At 44.9% G+C, this 13,608-nt stretch overlaps 1 pseudogene; it reads right to left on the bottom strand.

Moving 5' to 3' along the window:
* Window positions 1-10,606: 10,606 nt before the first annotated feature.
* Window positions 10,607-13,349, bottom strand: LOC123426798 (annotated as a pseudogene).
* Between the last annotated feature and the right edge of the window lie 259 nt (window positions 13,350-13,608).

Raw genomic sequence — 13,608 nt, 5'->3', positions numbered from 1 at the left:
TCAAAATGGCATAATAACCTCAAAATGGCATAAGAAATTTGGTTAGCTCATGAATATTATATACTTAGCTTGTTTTCCTCTAAAATGGGATAATTAGCCCATTTAGCTCAAAAAGACATAATTAGGTAATTTAGCTCCAACAAATGATATATAGTTCACCACACATATACTTAGCTTGTTTTCCGCTAAAAATGACATAATTAGCTGAAAAACACTATATTTTGTTCTTCTTCTAACTTTCTTATTCACATTTTTGCAGATTGGATATACTACATGCATGGAAGCTGGCATTCATGGAGTTGAACAATGTCAGTGGATGAACTTTATATGTATATCATCTGGTTTTCATTTGAGTTGATGAACAATGTCGAACTATATGTATATGTATATATGGATAAACAGTGCAATACTTGGTATGTTAGTTCTTTGGATATATGGGGATGTACATTGGTGAATCATATATGTGTGATGAATTATATATGTGTTGGCAAGTATATGTGTGATGAACTATATATCATATATGTGTGGTGAATTATATAAATGTGTTATCAAATATATATATATGTGTGTGTGTGTGTGTGTGTGTGCTGTGAAATTATAAAAAAAAACAGGTACTATATGGGCTCTTTGCCGTCTGCCAGCTGATGGCAAAGACCTGTGCCATCAGCTGGCAGATGGCAAAGGTGCCACATGGCACCCAGCTGTGCATCCTGGGGTGTCTATGTAGCCTCTTTGCCGTCTGCCTCCAGGGTGGGCAGACGGCAAAGAAGAGGGAACAGAGGAGGGGAGGAGGAGGCAGACGGCAAAGAGTGGAGAGAGGGGGGAGGGGAGGAGCAGGCAGACGGCAAAGATGGACGGGGAGGCAGACGGCAAAGATGGAGGGGGAGGGGAGGAGAAGTCAGACGGCAAATAGGGACGGGGAGGCAGACGGCAAAGATGGAGGGGGAGGCAGACGGCAAAGCCTCCGTTAACCCCCTAACGGAGGCAACGTGTGTCGGCTGCCGTCTCGAGCACTTTGCCGACTGCTCCTAAGGAAAGCTGACGGCAAAGAGCTTTGTCGTCCGCTTTGCCTGGGCAGACGGCAAAGAAGGTCCTATGCCGTCGTAGGCTGACGCAGAAATTTTGCCGGCCGTAAGAATCTTTGCCGTCTGCGATACTGTCTTTGCCGTCCGGGATATTGTCTTTGCCGTCTGTGATGGCAGACGGCAAAGAAGCTGATTTCTATAGTGCAACACTAGGATTATGGTACCCCAAGGGCTCAAATCTTCATCTTGTGGGATATTCTGATTCTGACTATGCTGGTGACCGTGTGGATCGCAAGTCAACTTCTCGCACATGTCATTTCCTCGGAAGATCATTACTCTACTGGTCCTAAAAGAAGCAGAACTGTGTTTCTCTCTCAACTGCCGAAGCTGAGTACATTGCAGCTGGTTCATGTTGTGCTCAATTACTATGGATGAAGCAAACCCTGAAGGACTACGGCATCAACATGAAGAATGTGCCTCTCTACTGCGACAATGAGAGTGCAACCAAGATCGCATACAACCCAGTACAACATTCGAAGACTAAGCACATCCAGATTCGTCATCATTTTCTTCGGGACCATGTCCTCAAGGGCAATATCCTCATCGACCATGTGAAGACTGACGATCAAATAGCAGATATCTTCACTAAGCCCTTGGATGAGAAAAGGTTTTGTAAGTTGCGGTGTGAGCTAAATATCTTAGAATCTTCAAATGTTTTGTAAAAACATGCACACATCCAAACACTTGTGCAAAATTGATGACTTAGATGTGCAACACACGAAGAATCGATTTTCTTCAACCAATGAAGAATATCACTCTTAGTGTGAGGAAATTAACGAAGAAATTGAATCTCAGGGCCCTACGACAATTGTACGCAGCGTCTGAAATCAACATTCTTATACGGTGGGTCATGCCACCACCCAACTTGAAATTCCTCAAGTTGAATTTCGTCAAAGTTGAATTTCTTCATAGTTGATTTTCTTCAAAGTTGTTGTTCTTCAAACTTGTTTTTCTTCAAAGCTGAAATTCATCAACATGACGCTTTGTCACAAAATCCTCAAGTTAATCAAATTCTTCAAAAACACTTGATGTTTTTCATTTGCCTAGATATATGTATATAGACTGTGATTTCAAAGTCCTCAACAACATTCACTTATAGCTATTCCTTCAACTTGATATTTCATCTAAGTGAATGTGATCGGACCCTACTTCCCCTCTATGCTGTACTCACCCAGTCTATTCAATTCTTCATATGCGTTCTACTTGAAACTTTGTTTAAAATCCTCACTGCGTCCTTGTCAGCTGATGATTTTGTAACAAAATCCTCAAATCCTCAAAAATGTTTTTATATATTGTTACACAGTAACTGAACCCCACTTACCACGATCAGATAAGCACGATCTCCATCGCTTTAAACGGTTGTTACACGTGTCATGCGGAGACGAAAGGGCAGGGGTAGTTCGGTCTGAAAGAACCGGCCGGACAATCTTCACCTGAGCTATAAATATGTCCTTACCCCCTTCGGTCAAAACACTTTGTTTTCTCTCGACCTTCTCTCCGCTATAGCAAAGACCTAGAGCCACCGCTAGAAGTTTCGTCGCCGACGAGGAAAAGCTTCACTACCTCGACCTCTCCGTCGCCGAAATAACGCCGGAACCGGAACGTCTTCGTCCGCCGCCGCTGTAGCCGTCCTCTGTTGCCAAGTTAGGGCGTAGTGGACTTGCACCGAAGAGCATCTACTGCTACTTCTTCTGTTCTTCGTGCGCGCTATATAGGGTAAATAAAACCCTATTTTTTACACTCCCTTTCAATCTACTATTTTACCTTACATTCGTGGAATATGTTTTCCCTCAGTGTCTATCATTCTCTATTCCTCAAACACTGCTTATTCCTCAAACTGTTGATGAATTTCAGTAAGCAACTAAAAGTCTTCACGAGATTCCTTAATTGTGTAAATTTTCGAATCTGTACAACTCTGGAACCCAAGATCAGAGTGCTTAGACAAATTCCTCAACCCACTGGTCAAATTCCCCAACTTTAAAATTTTCAATTTCTTCAAATCTGAGAATGCATATGACCTCTCCAAATTCCTCGCAACTATATACTCTGTTCACAGGTACAAAAAATGTCAGCTGATGAATCTCTAGGTTCCCATCAACTTAACTCATTTGCAACGTTTCTTGAAGAAAATCTACCACTGTCATCAGAATCCTCAAGAGTTCAATTTCCTCAGCAAAAGCCTCAGCTGAAGAAAATGGAAGATGACATGAAGCAAAAGGGTGGCAATAAGCTCGAACAAAACACTGCTATTGATATCCATGAGGATATATACTTGGAATACTGCACACCAGATGAGCAAGAAACAATGCCCAAGAGGAAAATAAGGCTCCAAAAGATAGAACGCCGGTGGGCTAAGGAGTGGAAAGAATACAGATTCGTCACTCCAAAGTACGCGAAGAAATTCGCTCTTAAGCCACCTAGCAGAAGGCCTCCTCTCGAGGATCATCAGGATGCCCATCCTTCAAGCCTCAAGACGATTGATGACTATCCTGAGGAAAAGATAAAACACTTGTCAAAGCTTCAGAAGCAAGCAGAAGCCGTTATGAGGAAATTTAATGAAGAATCTGCTGCTGCTGCTGCCGCAGCCACCTCCTCAGCCGCTGAAACTTCTGGCACGGCCATTCCTCAAGTGAAGCCTGTGCCACAGAAATCAAAGGCTTCAAAGCCTCAGAAGAAATTGCTTCAGAAGGTTGCGCGTGCGTCCGCACCAAAACCCTCAACAACCAAACATGCATCAAAGCCTGAACACAAGCAGATTGTGAAGCAACTGCCTACTGTCTCGAGCTCCTCTGTTTCTTCTGCAACAAGCTCAGAGACAAAGTCTTCACGAACACCATTGAAGACTAAGATGACTGCTGGAAGAGGAAACAGACCCAGCCCAAGCAAAGTCATCAAAATCCCTTCTGCATCAGAAGGCAGTGATGAATATGATGATCAGACACTGCAAGCAATCATCAGGAACAAGCAGGAGCGTGTCGCTCAAGCTTCACGCAGTGCCATCCCTCTGGCCATGGAGCCAAAAGTCATGTTGGACTACATCAATGTTTGGTATGATGACCCCAACACACCTATTGATGACTTGAAGCTTCCCCCGGGCATCAGCCATATGGTGGCCACATTCATCAACGAAGTCAAGTGGACGGAGACGCAAGCCAAACAAGCAAAGGCTGCAAAGTTGAAGAAGGAGAAATTCCTCAGACAAAATCTCCTCAGCCTGATGCCTGATGCTCTTGTGTTAACCCAGGCAAAATTGAAGACTTTGACAGACAAGTATACCAAGCTATCTGATCGTCAAAGTCTCAAGAACAATTTCATCAAGTTTGCAACCAGCGCAGTTGATGATTACAACAAAAAGGCTGCCCCTCCAGCAACACCACGGCAACCTGAGATAGAGGAAGAACAACCCACCCCAGCTGAGGAAATGCCTCAAGAAAGTCGTGCTGATGCACCGGCTATTGAGGAAATAGCTAAGGAAGTTCCAGCTGATGCATCTAAGCCAGCTGATGAATCTGCTCCAGCTGAAGAAAATGCTTCAGCTGAGGAAACTGCCAGGACGGATACGACTCCGCCTCCTGAAGAGAAAATGCCTTCACCAAAATCTTCAAAAGTGAAGAAAATGACTCTGTGTGCATCAACGTGAAGAAAACCAGGGCGGCAGAAAAGGAAGCTAAGAAAAGAAAAGGTTCCTCAACACCAGAATCAACTGAGGCCAAGCGCCTCAAATCTCTTGATGAAAATGCTCCTTTGGATGCTATGCCTCTCAAGATTGCTCCATCCTATGAAATTATTCCTTTCGATAGCGAAGACAAGGAGCATCTGACTGATGAGGAAATAAAGACTGCTGAGTCTGAGGAACACACTGAGGAGGAGATTCAAATTGATGGCAGTCCTCAGACATTAATTCCTCCTGAAGAACCTGCTCAAGGATCAACTGCAACAGTTGAAGAATTTGGATCCTCCTCCAAGCAAATTCCTCAAGCCGAGGAAAACCAAGGAGAAGATCCTCAGCCCGAAGAAAATCCAAATCCTGAGCAAAACCCTCAACCTGAGGCTCAACATGAAGAGATTCCTCCTCCCGAGCAAACCCTCAACCAGAGGCTCAGGCTGAAGAAAATCCTCACCCAGAGCAAAATCTTCAACCTGAGGCACATGCTGATGAAATTCCTCATCCTGAGGAACATGCTGAAGAAAATGCCCCTACGCCAAATACAGAAACTGCTATTGTGGTTGTCAATCCAGAGACTGCCTTGATTGTCTCTGTGGAAGAAACAAAATATTTCAGCACATGCATATTCCTCATGTTGAGCTTGAAGAAATTCCTTGCTTCGCCCCAGTCCTCAACGTTCTTCATCAAGCAGGACTGCTGCCACTTTGCACTGATATCTGCGATTGGAACAGTGACATCGTTCTTCAATTCTATGCAACTTTGCACATCTCTAAAAATCCATCAGATATCAACACTTGGGTGCTGGATTGGATGACGCAGCACACACACTTCAAGGCCCCTGCAAATGAGCTATTGCGAGTACTTGCTGTGTCAATTCTTTCAGAACATGCCGTGAAGATGTATGATGAACGGGAGCTGCCCAATAAGCTGATGGAAGTCCTCATGAAGCCTTTGGCCAAGGACCAACCACCAAGAACGACTTTCCTGGTCCAAGATCTGAAGTATGAACCCAGGACTGTCTACCGAATTATGTGCAGTGTCCTTGCTCCAATCAAGGGCCATGATGATGAAGAAGATGTTGTAGGCATCATGAAGAATATCCTCTTCAACATCATCCATGGCATCCCTATAAACCTTCACGATTTCTTCTTGAGGACTCTGGCTGACAATGCTACGTCACCTTTTGAACTGAAGATTTACGCTCCATGGATCATGAGATTCATCAGACGCAGGTCAGGCATCAACTATCATGCTGATTTCAACAATCACATCAGATATATGCCTCCGATCAGAGTCAACAAGAAGACTTTCGAGCCAGTTGAAGGAAAAGGCAAGTCTGTGATCGATGAAGGCAGTCAGCCCCTTAATGGACAGTTTCGTGAACCAGATGCATATTCTTCATGGGATGATACCGAAACACAGCCGCCCAGCCCAGTTGCCCCACGGGTGATGAATAACAGAGATTTACTCCTCAGTCTTCATCAAAAGGTCGATCGGAATCACAAGTGGGTCAAACACCAATTCGGCGCCATTGTGAAAACCCTCAATGAGACTCAGAATGCAATGAAGCTTAATCATCACTATCTTCATGAGGTTTTTGATCGCACCTGGGCCACACTTGCTCATTTGAAGACTCGAGCAGAACTTGAAGAATTGGTGTTTACACAAGACATCGACTGGTCATGGCCACCAAACAAGAAATTCAGGCCAATTCCAGTTCCACACCTTGAGGACAGTTCTTTTTCTTCATTCCGCACTGCAGAATCTGATGAAGACCAACAAGAAACTGTCACTGGTCCAAGGAGGAAGCCTGCTCCCAAGAATCCTCACGCTTTTTCCTTAACTGCCAAGAAGTGAAAGTCTTCACGGGGCGTTAGTCCTCAGTTTTGTCCCTTTTTGTCACTTGATGACAAAGAGGAAGAAATCTGAGAGTTAGTCTTCACGCGGGATATATTTTGGGCTTATTAACTTTATTAAGTTACAAACTCTTTGCTCTTCTGAAGTGTTTTATGTAATGAGTTGTAACTTAAGCCCGATAGTACTCTGACGCTTTTGAACGTTTTTCTTCGCATGTTTATTCCTCAAAATATTAATGCACGCATGCTGGAATTCGTCAAATACCATTTCTCATCATGCATTCTTAAATTCTTCATATTATATGTCATATGTATGCATGATTTACAAGACTTAGGGGGAGATCTCCATTATATAAATCATCAATGTGCATTTCTGTGAAAAACAAAATCCTCAAGATATGCACATCTTCAGGGGGAGTCTCTGTGTATCTTGATTTCAAATTTCTCAAATGAGTATTTACACTTCATATTTTTATCCCCGTTAAGGACTTAACCAAATTGTCATCAACCACCAAAAAGAGGAGATTGTAAGTGCATCTAGTGCCCCTTAGTGATTTTGGTGGTTTGAAGACTTATAGGTTAAGTATCTAATGTGTCCATGAGTGTACGCAGGATCTATAAGTCGCTGAGGAGTTTGAAATATTCGATGAATATCGACCCCTAAAAATGTATTGGTCTGAAGCTGAAGAATTAAATCGCGAAGAAATTGCGATGAAATTGATATTCCTCATGAAGATATTGAAGATGAGGAATTCGGTGTGTCCTGAAGAAAATCAATCTGACGACTTTGAAGCATGAAGATTTATTGTGTCTGCTTTATTTTCTTCACTCTTGAATCATAGGAACACCGTACTGTTAAAGGGGGTCAAAGTAACACGTCGGAATGAATTTCCTCATGATGCTCAACCCAAGCCTAATCCTACCAAAAGCCTCATGTGAGGAATATGAGAGACATGCGGACTCTTAGAGTTGAGGGTCCCGACCGTTACCGTAATTCGCGCCACAATGATCTTATCCACAGCAACGGTCATATTATTTAATGGCATTAATGTCAAATCATGTTGGGATGCTCCCAGGCTATAAATAGCCGCCCCCCACAACCATTAGTTGGTTGGCTGCTTCGTTAGAAACTGACACTTGTCATAAGAGCAACCCAAATTCCTCAGAGTATTCGAGAGTAAATCATCAGTGAGAAAATACCCCACCAAACCACAAATCAAAACCAAGTGATTGAGCATCACCGAAGAAGTTGTCCCTGTGTGGGACTGAAGCCTTTTACCTTTGAGGACTGTGCATCCTCCAGACGGTTAGGCGTCATGGTCTAGAGCAATCCAGCAGTTAATTGTGGATCGCCGGGTGACCAAGTTTGTGAGCGTTTGGAAGTCTTTCCTGAAGACTTACCAAGAGTGTTGGTCGAGGACTGTGTTCTTAGCTCAAGCCATTCCAAACTAGATGTACAACTATCACAGCAGTTGGAACTGGGTCATCAACCACTGTCTTCACTATGAAACGGGTTCTATTTCTTCAACTCTTTTAATTCCTCATATTATATGTTGAAGATTTTCATTTTCGCTGTTTGAAGAATTTGTTGAAGACTTTCTCTGAAATTCCTCAACCCCAAATTCTTCACGAGAGTTAATCCTCACAACTTTTCTCTGTGTCTGCGTACTGTGCAAACTGTTTTTCATATTCTTCACCTTGAAAATTGTTGTAGTGTTACTTTACACTCCTGATCCTTTGTTGTTTTCGCTGCAAGTTAGTCCTCAGTGAGGAATTTCCTCAAAAGGAATTTCCTCAGTGATGAAATTTTAAAAATCTCCTATTCACCCCCTCTAGTTGATATAACGCACTTTCAACCACCATGTCACCCATTTGCATCTCGATATGTCATGCTCCCTTATCATACCCCCTTTCTATTATCGGAATCGCTACCACGACACGCGCACCGTTAGGTTTGAACCTGACGCACGAGGCCCTGTGGCCAGTGACTGAGAGAGGGAAAGAGACAGAGAGACTGAGGCCGATAGGTGGGGTCACCCTATCAGGGTCATCTTGTACCTCGCAACAGGATTGGGAGGAGATCACCGGCATCAGCTACGTCGATGGCGAGCGCAGGAATGGACTCCTCGCACTCCCGTCGTTCAGATGGAGGTCGAGGGAGTGGCTGAGGTGGCCGGAGTCGCCAGTGACGAGGAGGACCAAGTTGGAACACTCCTGTTAAGTTTGAGAGCAATAGGCCAAACTTGGTAATGTAGAGTTGTTCAAACTTGGTCCTCGACAGGAAGGGTTTTGGGTTTATTGGATGAATCAAATCAACTTGCATGGGATGAAACTTTGTAGGGTCACCTCATATAACATGTGGGACATGCTAAAATTTTCCTAAGATTTATTAAGAATATTTCTTTGCAAATATTTCAAAAGCTTAGAATAGGCAGAAAGGGTTTTGAGGGGTTTTGTCCAATATTTTGAACATGACCATCAGTTGAAACTCAAATATATGGAAAATGTATGTCCTCTGAATTTCCCTAAATTTTCTCAAATATTTTTAACGTAGGAAAATAATTTTCCCTTACGAAATACCCTTTCTGACCTCAGAAAAGGGTGTTTAAATAAAATAGGAAAATAACTTTTAAAATAATTATTTTGTGGTTTTGAAAAGTTTTTTTAATAATAGAATCCAAGAAAAACCTTTGGGGTAAAACATCTCTCCTAACTTATGGACTTGTAGTGCAAATCCCAATTCAGGGGTTTTGAAGTTTTAAAAATAAATAAATGTATTTTGTTAAAATAATATTTTATTAAGAATAGTTTCTGATCCTATGCACATGGCATGATCATTGGGCAAGGGTTTGGGGCCAAGGATAGGAGTTTTAGAAAGAAAGTAATTTTGGTAAATTAAAACACAATCAAGCACACAAGCAAGTTGCAATCAAATCAGTCATCACAATCACTCAAAAAGTTTTTAATTGGTTCCAATTTTGTAAAACATAACGTGACAAAGTGGTACAAACACAGGGTGTGACAGACACGCGGGGCTTCCTGGTGGTTTGGGCGGTGCCGTGTGGCGCGGCTTTGCAGTGAGGAGCTCTGGCGACCGAAGCAGGCATCGTTGGCGCCGCTACCAAGGCCAGTGGTGACAGGCCAGATCATCGCTGACAACCACAACCAGCCAAGAGACCGTGCGGCGCTATGGATAAGGAGGCACAATGTGCAAACCGCCAGAGCAAGCACCGGCGAGATTGACGCTGCAGCTCGTCTTCCACAGAACAGTGCATGCCACATGCTCGACGAAATGTCACAGGCAAGAGGAAAATGAATTTGAGTCTGAATTTTTTTGGAGGGATCTCTCTTTGGCTCTAGAAGCTGCCTGCAAATTTTCAGAATATTTGAAGATGGTTGAGGTGGGTTTTTAACAAAAACAGCAAATCTGGTCCAAAATTTGGTCAAACAAAAATTAAAAAGTTTGAACTGGTAACTAGAAGATTTTTGATGCAATAGGTTGAGGGTACCTAGGGCTACAATGGATAGGGGACTTGGGGTCAGAAACCAAAGAAAACTATAAGTTCCTTTGTAAATTTTTGGGGTCCAAAACTAATTAGAGAAAATACTTTGGGTCATTTTAAAATAGGAAAAATTGTTAAATCGCCCCAAAACTTTGAGAGTCTGATTTTAAAGATGTCATGAGGATAGAGGGGGATCATAGGCAAGAAGTCAATAAAAGATAGGATGTTTAAGAAGATTCCAAAAGATGTTCTCATATTTTTTTTGGGAATTCTATTTAAAATTAAATTAAATCAGGAAATCCAAAATAAAAAATTTGAGGGTGTTACAAAGAGCTTGAGAAAAATCATAACCAGTACCAAACAGAGTATAAATCATCCATAACTTAGTCTAAATAAGTCTAGATATCAACTCTGACAAGCCGGGTCCTGCTCCTTGCACACATTGCTGAAATAAGCAGCCTATGCAACTTTCAGAAGAGATTGAAGCACTGACAGTACTTGTTAAATGATGCATAAACTCATTGGGAAGTATCAAAACAATCTTATTTTTAAGCGACACAAACCCAAAGTGAAAATAAACAAATTGTACCTGGTAACTGTACAAATATATTTCAATCAATTCTGCTTGTCCATTTCAACTTTGATTCAAGGTTGAAGAACTTCAATCCAGATATCACCAAGTCTGCAATGACCTTCTTCAGGTGCTCGTTTAGCATATCCTCGTAAACAATAAAATTAGCCTCCGAAATAATATCCCTGTCTGCCATAACAGAGAACACCTCTCTAGCTCCAGTTGAAGTTGCATACTTGTAGAATCCATAGATGACAGCAGAGAAGATAAGTTCTTCTGCTAAATAACCTAATTCAATCATCTCAACCACCACTTTCATGACCCTCTCCGGGTCTTTTGACCTGCAAGCTTCAATAGCAGTTAAGGCATACTTGAATTCCATTGGCCCATTCTCTACATTTCCACGACAGTCCGATACGAGTGAAACAGCTGCATTTATCTCTCCAATCTTGCATAGCCCTTTCATGAGAGAACGATAGGCTGAAAGACTTGGTATCCATTCAGCCTTCATCATGGAGTTGTAGCAGCCTCTTCAATATTTCCTTCATCCACAAAACATGGAATCATAAGACTATATGTACACGATTCTGGTTCACAGTCATCTGAATCTTTCATTTCCTCAAACAGTAATAATGCTTTCTTCCTCTCCTTGATCTTAAGCAGATTCTCAATAAGAATGTTATAAAAGTTAACACTGCAATACCCTTTTTGTCTCAAAGTCTTAAACACTTCCACAGCCTTCAATTCCATACCATCCTTGCATGCAAAGAGCCTCAGGAAGTCCACTAAAAATTCTACGGCAGGCAAGCTCAGCTCAACCAATTTGTCAACCAAATCAAAAAAATAACCATATCAGCATAGCAAACTAGCAACTGTGAAACAGTCTCAGCGCTTGGCACTAGGTCCTCCTGAAGGGCAATCTGAAACATCTTATGTGCCTTATCCTCCCAACCTATACCACACAGACCGCCAATGAGTATGTTGTATGTTTTGAGGTCAGCGCGGTAGCCAGCATCCACCATGTCCTTCAACACCCTACAGCCATCCCCAACCCTCCCAGCAGCAACATACCCATGGACGAGTGACGCATACACAATCCTATCAACCAACTACCCCCTTTTCCCTCATACCCTCAAACAATTTAGCTGCTTTCTCTACCATCCCAGCGTTGCATAGTCCCTCAACCATTGTAGCATATGCCATTGAGTCTGGCTCCACACCATCTCTCCCCATCTCCTCCCACACTCTAATGCAACCCTCCATGTGCCCCCTGCGTACCATTGTCTTGACCAGTGTAGTGTACACAAACACGTCCGGCCGACACACCTCATCACGCATCCTCCCAATCATCCCGGCATCCCCTCCTAGCCCAACGCACGCACAATGATTGCAAATGAGACTGGCATAGGCCTGATACCACTTTCTGCCATTTCATCGAACAACTTGAGCGCATCCTGAACATACCCTGCCGCAGTCAAAGCACCGAGGACACGATTGCAAACGTGGACCTGCGGCTGCACAAAGAACTCATGTCGAAACCAGCGGAGCGTGTAGAGTGCACGGAAGGGGCGGCGTGCAGCGGTGTGAAGGCAGACGAGGAGTGCGAGCTGAGGGTGGGAGACGGGCTTGCCGTGGGAGCGAATGAGGTCGGGAATCTGATCGGCGGCAGCAGGGAGGCTTGCAGCGGAGAGGAGGGAGACGAGAGCGTGAAATGCAGGGAAGCAGTCTTGGAAGCCCTTCTGGCGACCGGCCCAGTGGAAGAAGGGGAGGGCAAGCGGGGGAGGTGGGGGCGGGTGCGCACAGAGGACCTCAGCCACGAGGGTGGGTGGCACGCGGCGGAGCTTGGACAGGTCGGCGACGACGGGAGGGCCCCAGCGCTGGTGTCGGCGGAGGGCTTCGAGTAAGAATCGGGCGAGTGGGGAGAGACGGCGGGAAGAGGCAGATGTGGAATGCGACGGAGTCGGCGGCGAGCGAGGGGGGTGCGATGGGGAGGAGGGGTCCCAGTCAGGGAGGTGGAAAGGGGCGGTGGTTGCGGCAGGCGAAGGGGAGGGGGAGAAGAGGGATGCAGGAGAGGTGGCACTGGGGTGGGTGATGAGACCGCCATGGACGGTGGGGCGGTACGGGGACGGGTGGCGGCAGCCATTGTAGATCGTGGGCAAAATTGACAAATTTAACCTCTATGCTAAATGAATTCATAGACTGAACCTAGTTCAAAAAATTTTTACCGAGCTAACCCTTTTGTGTGGCGCCCGACGCGTAGGCGTCACACTACACTGTGTGACGCCTAAGCCTTGGACGTCGCACAAAAGGGCCACGCTGGCGCTGCAGGGCCCACCCCGGCTGTGTGACGCCTAAACCTCGAACATTGCACATGTTGCAGTGTGACGCCGAGCACTTAGGCGCCACACATGCCTTCCACCTCCCAAAGCCCGAAGCCAGCGGCCACAGGGAAGCACCGGCGCGCAGGTCGCGGTCAGACTTGGCACCCCCGCTCCCGTTGAACTGGATTACAGCGAGCGAGTAGAGCGCGGCCGGGTGCCCACCGACTGCCGCCTTCGCGAGCAGGGCCGCGCCGCCGCTCCGGCTGCCAAGGCAATAGAAACGGATCTGCAAAAACGCACGGCGCTCGTCAGCACTCCATCCCTGAAACTCCGGCCATGCATGCATGCACGGATGTCAAGCCAAACGATCAAGTCAACTGGATTTGGTCATCGACTCTTACCATGCCGAGAATGTAGCAGGCCTCGAGGTTGCCGGCGTCGGCGCAGCGCTTCAGAAACCGCTGCACGGGCTCCGACCAGGCCGCGAGCGACGCCGGCGAGGCCTTGGCGAACACCATATCCTGCTGCCCAAGGCCGTTGAGCCGCTTGCACCTAAAACGTTAAAGGCACGCACAAACAAGTTCAGCCAACCAACCATCCATACA

Source organism: Hordeum vulgare, chromosome 2H (genome assembly GCF_904849725.1).
Source record: "Hordeum vulgare subsp. vulgare chromosome 2H, MorexV3_pseudomolecules_assembly, whole genome shotgun sequence".
Taxonomy (NCBI): domain Eukaryota; kingdom Viridiplantae; phylum Streptophyta; class Magnoliopsida; order Poales; family Poaceae; genus Hordeum; species Hordeum vulgare.
This window is presented reverse-complemented; position numbering and strand designations above follow the sequence as displayed.